Here is a 15,507-nt window from a genome sequence, read left to right as displayed (position 1 = left end):
TTCGCCAGCAAGGCAGCGCCCCTCTCAGACCTCCTAAAGAAAGGAGACCCCTGGGAATGGCTTCCGCAGCACACGGATGCTGTGGACTCTTTAAAACAGGCATTCATAGCAGCCCCCGCACTACAAGTTCCAGACCCGCATTCCCCTTGCGCTATAGAGGTAGTGACCACAGACCGCACCCTTTCAGCCGTGCTCCTGCAGGAACGGCACGACCAGTTAAGGCCAGTAGCTTACGCCTCCCAACTTTTAGATGCTGTGGAGCAGGGATTTTCAGCTTGTGAGAGGCACCTGCTCGCAGTTTTCTGGGCAGTCCAGTACTTTTCATATATTACCGGACTGAACCCCATCACCATTCTGACCGAACACACCCCCACCCAACTTTTACTGGACGGACGACTCAAGGACGGTACAGTAAGCCAAATAAGAGCAGCCAGATGGACCCTTCTCTTACAGGGAGGGACATCACAGTAAAACGGACAAAGACACACACCTACTTAGCCGACAATTTACAGTACCCCGGAACCCCCCATGAATGTGAGATCATCTCTCCATACCATAACACAGGCCCCTTTATCGCTAAAACACCCCCCAGAAAGATAGGAAATTCATCTCCGAGCCCCCCGCACACGGACACGTGTGAACCCATTAAGATTTATGTGGATGGATCTTCCACAGTCTTAGATGGGCAGCGCATAACAGGTTGCGGGATCTATGTCGAGGACGCGCAGGGACGCGCCCTCGAGGAAATCGCGTTAAAACTACCCGGACACCCAGTAGAACACCCAGATTCCTTCCCCAGCCCAGCAGACATATACTCGGACAGCCTCTATGTCTGTAACAGCCTTACAGAATTTCTGCCCCTGTGGGAAGCAAGAGGATTTGTTTCCGCAGATGGGAAACCCCTCCCCTCAGCCCTATTACTCCGCCATATTTTAGTGAAAGCCCAGAACAGGACTTTTGGGATCATAAAAGTCCACGGCCACCATCGTTCCTCCCCCGCTGGAAATGTAAAAGCCGACGCACTGGCTAAGGCAGGTTCCAGACATGGGTATTTTAGGAAACCCCCCAAAAGCGCGCCAGTGAGTGCAGTTCAAGTCACACAGACTAGAATCGAGGATCTAGTAGAGGCCCAGAAGCAGGACAGCAATCTCTCGGAGATTGTGAAAGGAAAGTTTCCAGCCTCCTACGAGTGGTTCAGAAATACACTGACCACACATGACGGTGTGGTGTTAAAGGACACCCTTTATGTGGTTCCTGAACAGGACAGGAACCAATTGATCTGTTTGCTCCATGATGGTCATGGACATCAGGGAATCGATCCCACTACAGCCCATCTCAAACAGCTTTGTTGGTGGCCAAATCTCAAGGAAGATGTAAGCCATTACATTGAAAATTGCCTTATCTGTGCGCAGAATAACCCCGACGATATGCCAAAAAGGCCCAACTCAGCCACACCCGACCCGTTAACGGCCCCTGGACTAACCTCCAGATTGATTTTATAGGTCCATTGCCCCCTTGCAGGAATGGCTATAAATATGTACTTGTGGTCATAGACACATTTACAAAATGGGTGGAAGCATTGCACAAACACTGCAAAAACCACAGCCAAGATTCTAACCCACCACATCTTTACAAGATGGGGACTCCCCCGCAGCATTGAATCGGACCAAGGTTCTCATTTTACGAGACGCGTCATGCAGAACGTCCTCACGATATTTGGCATCACCCAAAAATTCCACATTGCATACCACCCACAGTCGAGTGGTATCGTGGAGTGCATGAATCGGACCCTAAAAACCACCCTCAGAAAAATGGTCCAGCAGAACAACACCACTTGGGACTCAGTCCTCCCTTTTGCGCTGATGTTTTTGCGTAAAAATGTTTCCACCTCCACAGGTTACACCCCACACACCCTCATGACCGGACGCCCCATGAAAGGGACAGAATACTTATTAGGTTTAGACCTGACCAGCCCCGAAGTAACGGCCCTCACACACGAGAAAGCCGTGGAGCAATTAGTTGCAAATGTTAAAACGGCTCAGTTAGCAGCCGCAGTAAAATTGGGCACCAAAAAGAAACAGAGCAAGGCCTGTTTTGATAAGGCAGTGCATGCAACGGCGTACGATATCGGGCAGCAAGTGATGCTGTCTGTATATAACCCCAGCACATTCCTGTCACCTAAATACTCGGGTCCGTATTCTATTGCGGACAAAGTAAGCCCATCCGTTTACAAAATCAAGTACCCCAATGGTAAGACTGCGTGGTTTCATATAAACCAGTTAAAGGCTTATGGAACACAGTCAAACCACGCACACCATGTCATGCTTGACGCAGCAGGCCACACCCCGCCCACAGCCAACGCAACCCTACCAACCCCCATCACGTCCAGCCCAGCCACGGACTCGACCTCGACTCCACCCCCGAAATCTACACTCCGCCCCGAAACACCCACAGACTGCAGCAGCAGAGACAGCGACTGTGACTCGGACGATAGTCACAGCACGCCTCCCTACTATCCCCATGCAACCGGACCCACACCCAGCGACTACGACGACGATCCCAGTGATCCCCCCTGATCACTTTTCTAAATAAACCCCACCACCGACCACCGAACCACACGGACGACCCCGACTTTGCCCCCACACAACTCGACACAAATTATTGGCACCGCGACAACTCCAACAGACTCGTCCGCAACGACGAGAGCAACCCCAACTCACCAAGCAGCCCTTTGAGCCCTAATCCACTCCAGAGTTTGGCACCCGGGAGAAGGTGACGACCCCGGGTCTGACTCCCAAACCGCCAACCCCTTTGCGACCCTGTTCGCAACCGAGAACTGAGGTGTCCAGATGATGTTTTAAAGGAATCGCTTGGGAAAAGTTTTGTCCTTCCTGATGGAACCTGCAGAATGTTTTATGTTGTTTTGTACGTTTGTTAAATGTTGTATGCCCGACAGGAGAATTTTTTTCTCACTGCCACACACCCATTCGGCCGAAACCTCTGAGGACTTGCCCTCAGAGACCCACCGTTGCCGGACGCTTGTTCAGTGGAACTAGCTTATCTGCAGATACTGGTCAACAGACCACACGCTTGTCCCGTGGAAGTAGCTTTTCAGCTGAGACTTGTTCGGGTATCAGATGCCCGATCATAACTGCCCTTCTGGTTCGAAGGATAGAACCACTACGGCAGCCCCACCACAATGACTACATTTTTGCCCGTTCTTGTCGGTTGCTCAGGCAGTGGAGAAACGGCGTTAGACGCGCCCTGCCTGAGGACCCCCCCTGCTGGTCAATCACGCTCGGGTAGGGGAGATACGGCATTGGTAGCCGTCCTACCCGGGAACTCCATCCAAATCTTACCCGTCGCGGCCCATTTGACATTTTTCATTTCAAAAGGTTTTTGTTTGTTTAGGGAACCTTCAGGTTGCTGCCATCTGTTACTTACATCCAGGAACATTGGGATGATAAATTAGCACTGGTCCGTCATTGGGAAGTGTGCCGTGTCCTAAAATTTGTTTTGTTTTTTTTAAAAATGAGGGAGTCACACATAGTGACCAATTATAAGGGAATAATTCGCCCCAAAGGACAGACACACTAGCATACCAGATATTAAACAAAGATAGTTACAGATACTATGCTTGTTTCTACAGAACTCCAGAAGCTCCAGGACCAGAGAAAATAAAGAGAACGCAAAGAAAGAAAAGGAAAGAGGACTTCCTTCATCGTGATCAACATTTTATTTTTGGACACTTGGTTGCGCGTGACCACGAACCCCATGACTTCACACCTCCCAGCCGTTAATGTTTCACTGCCCCGCAGTACCCAGAGCCCAGTCACCAGCGACACTGCATCTTCCTGGTGTGCCAGGTTCATAACCTGGTACTCCCTGTCCTACGTGATCGAAACAGTACTAGCGTTGGCGATACTCTGCTGTGTAGTGCAGACTATGCGCCTACGTAAATGGAGAAGGAGAGCCTACCGCTCTCGAACCCCGGTATATAGGATCAGATCCCCTATATTCGACCAGATCCCCGACCCCCGCGATCTATAATAAAATAATAAAGTGCATTCTAAATAATAAAGCGGTGTATTGGATTATTAATCATTACTCGGACTTGAACCACGTGGCGGTATCAGAAAGATACCTGGCGACACAAAAGCAAAGGTGACAGAATTAGAGCAATTAAACTAAGGCTAAAACGAGCAACACCCCACAACCCAAAGATGTGCAGGGTAGGTGGATTGAACATGCTAAATTGCCCCTTAATTGGAAAAAATGAATTGGGTACTCTAAATTTATTTTGAACAAAAGCTCTGGGACAGGAGTTCCTCAGGGTAGTGTTCTAAGCCCAACCATCTCCAGCTGCTTCATCAATGACCACCCTTCCAGCATAAAGGCAGAAAAGGGGATGTTCGCTGATGATTGCACAATGTTGAGTACCATTCCCAACTCTTCAGATGCTGAAGTAATCCATATCCAAATGCGGCAAGGTCTGGACAACATTCAGATTTGGCCTGATAAGTGGAAGTAACATTCATGTCACAGGTGTTGGGCAATGAACATCTTCAACAAGATAGAATCTAACCTTCACCCATAGGCACCACGATCAAATCTCTCCTGAGAAATATGGAGCGTGATTCGACCAAAGCATTTCTATGGGCGCGACTCTCCGGAAACATTTCGAAGTGTTGTAGTGAGCGGGAATTATCGCGAGCTTCCCGCCGATCGGCCCAGTGAGACCGGCAACGCTATTCAACATTAATTGGCCCACTTAATGAGGCCTCACAGGCTTCTCACTGCAAATGAAGGTTCGCTAGCTGATTCTCCAGGACCGTGCTTGCCAGCCCCCGCTATCAAGGTTGAGCAGCACTTAAGCTGCACTTGCTCAGCCAGCCCCAAGATTCAGGGGCGCTGACCTGTGTAGTGATCTTTACATGGGTATGTACATAAGGGGTTAATAGGAAATTGAAAGATCACTAGGGGGCAGCACTGGCGGGTATAAAAGCAGACGCAAGCGGCTCTCTGCCTCTCTTGGTGATTAGACTGTGACGAGAGCTGGAGCATAGATCTAGCTCAGGACCACTAGTGTGGTCAGATATAGCTACTGTATATAAACGTTGTAACCTTTCTACTGGTATTGATCTTAAAGTAAGAACTCATGCAGTTGTTAAATTCTGTTACTCAATAAACCTTTCAAAACCTCTGGACGACTTTGAGCCTTCTTCATCAAGGTACAGAAAGCCTTTGCTGCAACTGGATTGACTAACGCATGGTACCTACAGTTAGTGCTATCAACCACACTACAGTAAGGTAACAAAAGATGGTGCCAAGCTGGCTTTAAACGAACAATACTAGCTAGATTAGGTTAGAGACAAGAAAGAAAAAAGAACAGAAATTAAAGTACCGACCTCTCGACTGTGGAAGACTTTGCAGCATTTGGATTCTAGACAACCAACCGACGCGATGGAATATGAGCAAGCTCTCCACGGCAGCTGAAAACTACCGGTAACTTAAATAGTAACTGGAAAATGTTTAAACAGCAGTTCCAAATATACATGGCAGCTACTGACTTAAACACAGCCTCCGACAGAGAAAGATTGCACTGCTGCTAGCAAGGGCAGGCCAGCAAGCTGTAGACATTTATGACTTTTTCACTTACGTTGAAAATGAAGACAAAACTAAATTTCAAGTGATACTTGCAAAATTTGAAGAACACTGTAAAACACAGTCTAATGAAATCATGGAAAGATTTAACCGACGCAACAGGTTCCAAAAAAACGGCGAGACAATCTCTAATTTTGTCACAGATCTCAGATTAATAGCACAAGGCTGTAACTATGCTGATTTAACAGATTCCATCATCAGAGATCAATTAATCTATGGACTCTCCGATGAACACTTAAGGGAATCACTAATGCAACAAAATGATCTAACTCTAAAAACCACCAGAGCAAAGTGCACAGCACCTTGAATTTCTTCAGAAGAAAAACAGGGAGAAATTCCTCCACGAGGTGGAAGAAGTTAAAATGGTGTCCTCTCCTCACAGGCATCTTCTTCCGGCCATCAGCTCCAATTCAAATATGTACGCGCATGTGCACAGTCAAGAGAGACGCGACCCGGCGAGATCCCGTTGTGCGCATGCGCAAGAAGCTGCGCATGCGCACCACACAAAATACCAAACTCAGTCAAAGGAGCTATTCGCGCATGCGCAGTCGCTTCCTAGGCACGTGCTACTGTTGTGGCAACGCCCACTTAAAAGGGAAATGTCCTGCACAAGGGAAAAGATGTTTAAAGTGCTCCAAACTGAATCATTTTGCCTCCCAGTGTAAGTCAACAGCAAAATATCACTCTCCAACACAGAAACATGCAAACTTCAAGGTTCGCACAGTGGATACAATGGAAAACCAAACACCCAAAGAACATTTTTCCGACCACGAAGATTTCCACTCCTGGGAGAACACATACCTCGTTGGAATAATAAATTTGGCAGAGGAACTTCAAGCGCCGACCACGAATCCTCAATACGTTAAGGCCATTGACTCCAAAAGTGAATGGAACGACACGGTGCAAGTGAACAACTTCCCAATTACGTTCAAGCTTGACACAGGAGTGTCCGCAAACTTGATGACAAGCAAAGATCTCGCATCCATCCCAGGGACACATGAGAGATGATACTTGCTGCATGCAAGTTAAAAGACTACAATGGCAACCAGATGCCACCTACAAGTAGTCAATAAGAGGGTCACGAAAGGACTACACTTCGAGATCGTGGACGACAAAAAGACATCGCTGTTAGGTGCTCAAGCCTGCAAGGACTTGCGGCTGGTCCAGACAATATTCATGCACACGAATGTGCTGTTCAGACGCAATTGACGAGACCTGCTAAAGGTTCCACTTCCTGAACCCGTCTTTCCGACGTTAAATCTACAGGAATCACTCACTCACTCGACAACACGTGACACCATCAGCCGGTGAACAGACGGACATTAAAACCTCAGCGTCTCCATGCCCACTTAGCAGATCAACTCGAATCAGACGCACACCCAACCGTCTGAACCTATGAACATCGGACTGATGCAATCATTGATTTCGGTAATGCATTTGCACACGATACCAACTATGTTTGTTCCATTCTAGTAACAACACTGAAACTATGTAAAAAAAAGGGGGGGGGATGCAGTGATCTTTACATGGATATGTACATAAGGGGTTAATGGGAAATTGAAAGATCACTAGGGGGCAGCACTGGCGGGTATAAAAGCAGACACAAGCGGCTCTCTGCCTCTCTTGGTGATTAGACTGTGACGAGAGCAGGAGCATAGATCTAGCTCAGGACTACTAGTGTGGTCAGATATAGCTACTGTATATAAACACTGTTACCTTTCTACTGGTATTGATCTTAAAGTAAGAACTCACGCAGTTGTTAAATTTTGTTACTCAATAAACCTTTCAAAACCTCTGGACGACTTTGAGCCTTCTTCATCAAGGTACAGAAACCTCTGCCACAACTGGATTGAGTAACGCATGTTACCTACAGTTAGTGCTACCAAACACACTACAGTAAGGTAACAAAAGAAGCTGGGGAGGCTGCTTAGACGCCATAGAAGCCAGGAGGGATGTCCTCTTCCCCCGAGAGTCCAGGAGGGTTAGCCACAGGGAAGCCAGTGCTGCCTGGGATGAGGTGGCGGCGGCTGTGAGCGTCAGGAGTGTGACCAGGAGGACTGGCTTTCAGTGCAGGAAGAAGGTCAATGACCTACACCGGGTAACGCGAGTAAGTAGACACTAATCCCCCCCCCCCCACCCCGGAGACCTGTCCGCCCACAGGAGCATCCACCTCTCCAACGTTCCATGCGACCCCCCTAACCCCGTCAACCCTCCCTTCACACCTCCCCCACCACTGTGATCCACATGTGTGGCTAACGATGCCCTCTCGTTGTCTCCTTCGGAAAAGCTCTCCCATAATCGCCAGAAGAAGGCCCAGACTTGTTATTGCCTTGCTGACTGACTGATCCATCCCTCCCACTGACCACATGTCCATTCTTCCGCAGGTCCTCCAGCCGATGGCGCCGGCCCTTCCCGGGCGGCCCCCTCTCCAGCCTCCCAGGTGACCACCTCGGAGGAGAGCTCTGAGGATGCCACCCGTCATCCTGTCACGGTACAGCTGTCATCCCCACCCTCCTTCAGTGAAGATACACTGTGGTCAGGCTTCTGGGGCTACTGATGCACATCTGGTGGAGGCAGGAATCCCCAGGTGGGACAGCAGTCAGTCTGCTGGAACCCACCGGGAAAGTGTGGTTTTACACATTAAAACAACCTTGTGCACAACCAGTATGATGACTCTGCCACTTTCGTCTGCAATACGGGCTGCTCTCCAAACCCTTGGTCCATCTCTCCAGGCATCCCCCCCCCCCCGCCTCCCCTGGCACACTGTGTGCAGGTGATGGGTGTGAGCGAGCAGTCAGCAGACAGGCAGGGGTCATACTGTGGTATAGATCGAGGAGCATCAGCGCTCAGCTCTCTGCGGATTATCATCAACCCCCTGCCCTCGACAGTGACCCGCAGATGGTGCCGGCACAGTCCCAGCACCCTGGAGGGATGTGACACATACCCTTGGGTGGATGGGAAATGGGAGTGGGAGGGTGACAGACCAGGCAACGTCCTAATAAATCAGGCCAGTATAAGAGCCTCCTTGGCCCTCCAGGCTTGCCGAACCCTCGCCGCTGCCGCCTGTCCTGCAGCCTCAGGTTCCTCCCCAACCTTTTCCTTCCACCCCTGCTGGTCCGGCGCCTCCTCGTCGTCCTCCTCCTCCTCCTCGGAGGTAGCTACACGATCCAGGGTTTGGCATGGTGGTGCCGTGAGCAGTTGTCTTCCATCCCCCTTCCCTCGCTCCTTCTTTGTTCTTGTTCTTTGTTCCCATGGTGGCCCACCCCTGCGGAGGGTTCCCCACCCGCAGTGAGCACTGGGGTGGCAAGCCCTGCGCCCCCGGCCTCTTTGCCTGTGAGCAAAGATGGCTACTCACTTCCTCGGCTCTCCTCAGAAGCCCTTCCGCCAGATTCACGTTTTTAAAAAGGAGTACTAATCAGTACCAGCGTGACCACTTGCTGGGGAGGCCTCTGAATGACAGGAGGCCATTGGATATGGAGTGGCTCTCGTTAATTGTATGGAAATGGGGCTTAAGTGGTGATATTTGGCTTCTCGCCTCGCTACGGCAGGATCCCGATTTCACCTACCGGTTGCATCGCAAACTCTTTGGCAACTGGCACGGTTCTCGTTTTTGGCTTCTCCCGCTATTCACCGGCCTCGATTCGCTTGAGCGAGAGTGTAACGAAGCCAGAGAATCGCGCCCCATGTGCCAAGAAACACTCCACTACTCAATGGCACTGTGCCGTTTTTCTTTGGTCTCGGTGAGGAACTCCCCAATGAGGCCGCACTTTAGTAATTTCCTGCACTGGTGAGCTCAGCTCGAAAGTGTAGGAAGACTCCTTGAGCTTGGGACACCATTTTTAAGGGCAACTACGATCTTTCAATCCCCCTCAGTGACCCCACCATGGTCTCTGGACCCCCAACTTCACCCAAATTACCTCTTCCTGGGACCTCAAACCACGCCTCCCCCCCATACCTCTTCCGGGCAAACATCCCACGTCCGACCCCTGGAATGGGCAACCAGGCACCTTGGCAGTACTACTTAGTCAGGTTGGCTGTGCCTGGGTGCCAGGGAGAGAGCCAGGTTGCCACCCTGCCCAATGCCCAAGCACCCGGGGGTCTCAATTGGTTTGGGAGACCCCCGCCCCCCGCACCTCACCCCAGGTGCCATTACCCCTGGTCCACATTTGTGAACCAGGACTAGATGGCTCCCTGGTGTAGCCAGTGAATCCCGGGCCGAGGACAATCAGACAAATGTATATTTAAATCAGCCTAATGGCACAGTGAGACGAGCTCCAGATCGCGAGGTCTCACGACATTCCGTTGAATCTCGTGAGGCGTTGAATGGCCATGAAGTCGCTGAATCGCGCTATAGTTTTCTATTCCTAGCACTTCGAGACATAATAGGTGGGATTCTCCGGTGTCCGATGCTGAAATCCTGTTCGGTGATACACTGGGAAATCTACATTGGTGCCGAAATCAGGGGCGACGCCGATTTTCGATGCACCACCCCCTCCAAAACGGCGTACGCCATATGGACGGCCTCAGAACGTCACCTGAGGCCCTCCCCCGATGCTCCGGGTTCCCGACGGCCTGGGTCATTCATGCTAATTTTTTTCGGGAACCCTGCGTGGCAGCTGTGGATTGAGTCCAGCACTGCCACAGTTGGGGGAAGCCGATCCGTGGGCAGGGGGGGCTTTTGCGGGGCCTGGGGGCTCTGATGAGGGGTGGTCTGGGGGTGACGAGCCTGGTCAAAGGGGGGTACTGTTTGGCAGGCCAGGTCAGCATGCAGCCGACGCCATGTTGCGCAGCGGGCCACTGCAGGCCAGCACCGTGGACGGCCACGGACCCGGCAATTCTCTGGCCGTATCTGCAGCTAGAGCCGGGCTTTATGCTGCATGCCTGCTAGCCCCGCACCAGATGGAGGATTAGTGGCAGACTTGCAACATTTTTTCAGGTGTAAAACCCCACTGTTCCCACGCCGGCGTCAGCACTTAGTCTTCAAATTAGAGAATCCACCGCCCTGAGTTTGTGAAAGGTGCTATATAAATATGCAATTGCGTTCTAAATAGTCCAACTCGGGAACGGGCCATACTGGACCTGGTATTGGGGAATGATCCTGGCCAGGTAGTTGAAGTTTCAGTCGGTGATTACTTTGGGAATAGCGATCACAATTCCGTAAGTTTTAGACTATTCATGTACAAAGACGAGAGTGGTCCTAAAGGAAGAGTGCTAAATTGGGGAAAGGCCAAGTATAACAAAATTCGGCAGGAGCTAGGGAATGTGGATTGGGAGCAGCTGTTTAAGGGTAAATCCACATTTGAAATGTGGGAGTCTTTTAAGGAAAGGTTGATTACCGTGCAGGACAGACATGTCCCTGTGAAAATGGCAAGATGAGGGAACCATGGTGACGTTTGGAATTGTGAGACTAGCTAAGATGAAAAAGGAAGCATACAGAAGATCTAGGTGACTAAAAACTGATGAAGCTTTGGAGGAATATCGGGAAAGTAGGACAAATCACAAACGCGCAATAAAGAGGGCTAAAAGGGGTCATGAAATATCTTTGGCTAACAGGGTTAAAGAAAATCCCAAAGCCTTTTATTCGTATATAAGGAGCAAGAGGGTAACTAGAGAAAGTATTGGCCCACTCAAAGACAAAAGAGGGAATATATGCGTGGAGTCAGAAGAAATGGGTGAGGTTCTTAATGAGTACTTTGCATCGGTATTCACCAAGGAGAGGGACATGACGGATGTTGAGGCTAGGGATGGATGTTTAAATATTCTAGGTCAAGTCGGCATAAGGAAGGGGGACTTTTTGGCTATTCTAAAAGGCATTAAGGTGGACAAGTCCCCAGGTCCGGATGGGATCTATCCCACGTTACTGAGGGAAGCGAGGGACAAAATAGCTGGGGCCTTAACAGATATCTTTGCAGCATCCTTGAGCACGGGTGAGCTCCCGGAGGACTGGAGAATTGCTAATGTTGTCCCTTTGTTTAAGAAGGGTAGTAGGGATAATCCAGGGAATTATAGACCTGTGAGCTTGACATCAGTGGTAGGCAAACTGTTGGAGAAGATACTGAGGGATAGGATCTATTCACATTTGGAAGAAAATAGACTTATCAGTGATAGGCAGCATGGTTTTGTGCAGGGAAGGTCATGTCTTACAAACCTAACAGAATTCTTTGAGGAAGTGACAAAGTTAATTGATGAGGGAAGAGCTATAGATGTCATATACATGGACTTCAGTAAGGCGTTTGATAAAGTTTCCCATGGTAGGCCGATGGAGAAAGTGAAGTCTCATGGGGTTCAGGGTGTACTAGCTAGATGGATAAAGAACTGGCTGGGCAACAGGAGACAGAGAGTAGTGGTGGAAGGGAGTGTCTCAAAATGGAGAAAGGTGACTAGTGGTGTTCCACAGGGATCCGTGCTCGGACCACTGTTGTTTGTGATATACATAAATGATCTGGACGAAGGTATAGGTGGTCTGATTAGCAAGTTTGCAGATGATACTAAGATTGGTGGAGTTGCAGATAGCGAGGAGGACTGTCAGAGAATACAGCAAAATATAGATAGATTGAAGAGTTGGGCAGAGAAATGGCAGATGGAGTTCAATCCAAGCAAATGTGAGGTGATGCATTTTAGAAGATCTAATTCAAGAGCAGACTATACGGTCAATGGAAGAGTCCTGGGGAAATTGATGTACAGAGAGATCTGAGAGTTCAGGTCCATTGTACCCCCAACGTGGCAACGCAGGTCGATAGAGTGGTCAAGAAGGCAAACTGCATGCTTGCCTTCATCGGACGGGGTATTGAGTACAAGAGTCGGCAGGTCATGTTACAGTTGTATAGGACTTTGATTAGGCCACATTTGGAATACTGCGTGCAGTTCTGGTCGCCACATTACCAGAAGGATGTGGATGCTTTAGAGAGGGTGCGGAGGAGATTCACCAGGATATTGCCTGGTATGGAGGGTGCTAGCTATGAAGAAAGGTTGAGTAGATTAGGATTGTTTTTGGTGGAAAGAAGGAGGTTGAGGGGGGACCTGATTGAGGTCTACAAGATTATGAGAGGTATGGACAGGGTGGATAGCAACAAGCTTTTTCCAAGAGTGGGGGTGTCAGTAACAAGGAGTCACGATTTCAAGGTGAGAGGGGGAACGTTTAAGGGAGATGTGCATGGAAATTTTTTTACGCAGAGGGTGGTGGGTGCCTGGAACGCTTTGCCAGCGGAGATGGTAGAGGCGGGCACAATAGCATCATTCAAGATGCATCTAGACAGATATATGAACGGGCGGGGAACAGAGGGAAGTAGATCCTTGGAATATATACAATAGGAAAAGAAATCACAATGCAGGGTGGAAGCTATCCCCTACTGGCCACCGCTCCCATTCCCTTACCCAAGAAACCACCATTTCTGATTCTTCTCTAGTCCGAGTGCCACCGGGTTACCGGGGCTCGGGGTACCGGGACTCGGGGTACCGGGACTCGGGTTACCGGGACTCGGGGTACCGGGACTTGGGTTACCGGGAATTGGATACCAGGCCGGGACTCGGGTGACCGGGACTCGGGTGACCGGGACTCAGGGTACCGGGACTTGGGTTACCGGGAATTGGATACCAGGCCGGGACTCGGGTGACCGGGACTCGGGTTACCGGGACACTGGATCTCGGGTTACCGGGACTCAGGGTACCGGGACTCGGATGACCGGGACTCGGGTGACCGGGACTCGGGTGACCGGGACTCGGGTGACCGGGACTCGGGTTACCGGGACACTGGATCTCGCGTTACCGGGACTCAGGGTACCGGGACTCGGGTGACCGGGACTCGGGTGACCGGGACTCGGGTGACCGGGACTCGGGTGACCGGGACTCGGGTGACCGGGACTCGGGTGACCGGGACTCAGGGTACCGGGACTCGGGTGACCGGGACTCGGGTGACCGGGACTCGGGTGACCGGGACTCGGGTTACCGGGATTCGGGTTGCCGGGACTCGGGTGACCGGGACTCGGGTGACCGGGACTCGGGTGACCGGGACTCGTGTTACCGGGGCTCGGGTGACCGGGACTCGGGTTGCCGGGATTCGGGTTGCCGGGACTCGGGTGACCGGGACTCGGGTGACCGGGACTCGGTTGACCGGGACTCGGGTTGCCGGGACTCGGGTGACCGGGACTCGGGTGACCGGGACTCAGTTGACCGGGACTCGGGTGACCGGGACTCGGGTGACCGGGACTCGTGTTACCGGGGCTCGGGTGACCGGGACTCGGGTTGCCGGGATTCGGGTTGCCGGGACTCGGGTGACCGGGACTCGGGTGACCGGGACTCGGTTGACCGGGACTCGGGTTGCCGGGACTCGGGTGACCGGGACTCGGGTGACCGGGACTCAGTTGACCGGGACTCGGGTGACCGGGACTCGGGTGACCGGGACTCGGGTGACCGGGACTCGGGTGACCGGGGCTCGGGTGACCGGGACTCGGGTGACCGGGACTCGGTTGACCGGGACTCGGGTTGCCGGGACTCGGGTGACCGGGACTTGGGTTGCCGGGACTCGGGTGACCGGGACTCGGGTGACCGGGACTCGGGTGACCGGGACTCGGGTGACCGGGACTCAGTTGACCGGGACTCGGGTGACCGGGACTCGGGTGACCGGGACTCGGTTGACCGGGACTCGGGTGACCGGGACTCGGGTGACCGGGACTCGGGTTACCGGGACTCGGGTGACCGGGACTTGGGTGACCGGGACTCGGTTGACCGGGACTCGGGTGACCGGGACTCGGTTGACCGGGACTCAGGGTACTGGGACTCAGATACCGGGCCGGGACTCGGGTGACCGGGACTCGGGTGACCGGGACTCAGGGTACCGGGACTCGGGTTACCGGGACTCGGGTGACTGGGACTCGGTTGACCGGGACTCGGTTGACCGGGACTTGGGTTACCGGGACTCGGGTGACCGGGGCTCGGGTGACCGGGACTCGGGTGACCGGGACTCGGGTGACCGGGACTCGGGTGACCGGGACTCGGGTGACCGGGACTCAGGGTACCGGGACTCGGGTGACCGGGACTCGGGTGACCGGGACTCAGGGTACCGGGGCTCGGGTTACCGGGACTTGGGTTACCGGGACTCGGGTGACCGGGACTCGGGTTACCGGGACTCGGGTTACCGGGACTCGGTTGACCGGGACTCGGTTGACCGGGACTCGGGTGACCGGGACTCGGGTGACCGGGACTCAGGGTGCCGGGACTCAGATACCGGGCCGGGACTCGGGTTACCGGGACTCGGGATACCGGGGCTCGGGTGCAGCCATCTGGGATGGCCACTTACGACAAGAAACATGGTCATTCGCAAAGCCTGAAGGGAAATGTGGGCAATGAAAGATTCAGGCAGGCTCAGAGCCTGAATGTATATTTGTGAGCAAAGAATCCAGACAGCATCGAAACCCCCAACCGATTAGCATTTTGATGGCCCATCTGCGTAAGACAAAGGACTGAAACTTTTTAAAAAATAAATGTAGAGTACCCAATTATTTTTTTTTCCAATTAAGGGGCAATTTAGCGTGGCCAATCCACCTAACCTGCACATCTTTGGGTTGTGGGGGTGAAACCCACGCAGACATGGGGAGAATGTGCAAACTCCACACGGACAGTGAAAAGGACTGATACTTGAGTAACCGATACAATCCCAGACATTTCGGCGCCACTCCCTTTTACTCGGGAATCCTAAACAACAGGGTCAATGACCGCTTAGGACACGCCCAGCCATCAAGGCATCCGGCCCTTTATTGGCTCAGATCGAATACAGTGATCGAGAATTACCCAATTAATGGGGTCCAACCCGAAGGACCGCCCAAAAGAACACAAAACTCCCCAAGG

The 15,507-nt window shown here is 52.0% G+C and overlaps 1 protein-coding gene across 1 annotated transcript in view; it reads right to left on the bottom strand.

Annotated features, from left to right (window-relative positions):
• The window catches only part of LOC140388183 (NUAK family SNF1-like kinase 1), a 314,941-nt gene that overhangs the window by 12,268 nt on the left and 287,166 nt on the right, over positions 1 to 15,507 (bottom strand). The window lies entirely within an intron of this gene.

The sequence above is a fragment of the Scyliorhinus torazame genome, chromosome 13 (assembly GCF_047496885.1).
Source record: "Scyliorhinus torazame isolate Kashiwa2021f chromosome 13, sScyTor2.1, whole genome shotgun sequence".
NCBI classification, from domain to species: domain Eukaryota; kingdom Metazoa; phylum Chordata; class Chondrichthyes; order Carcharhiniformes; family Scyliorhinidae; genus Scyliorhinus; species Scyliorhinus torazame.
This window is presented reverse-complemented; position numbering and strand designations above follow the sequence as displayed.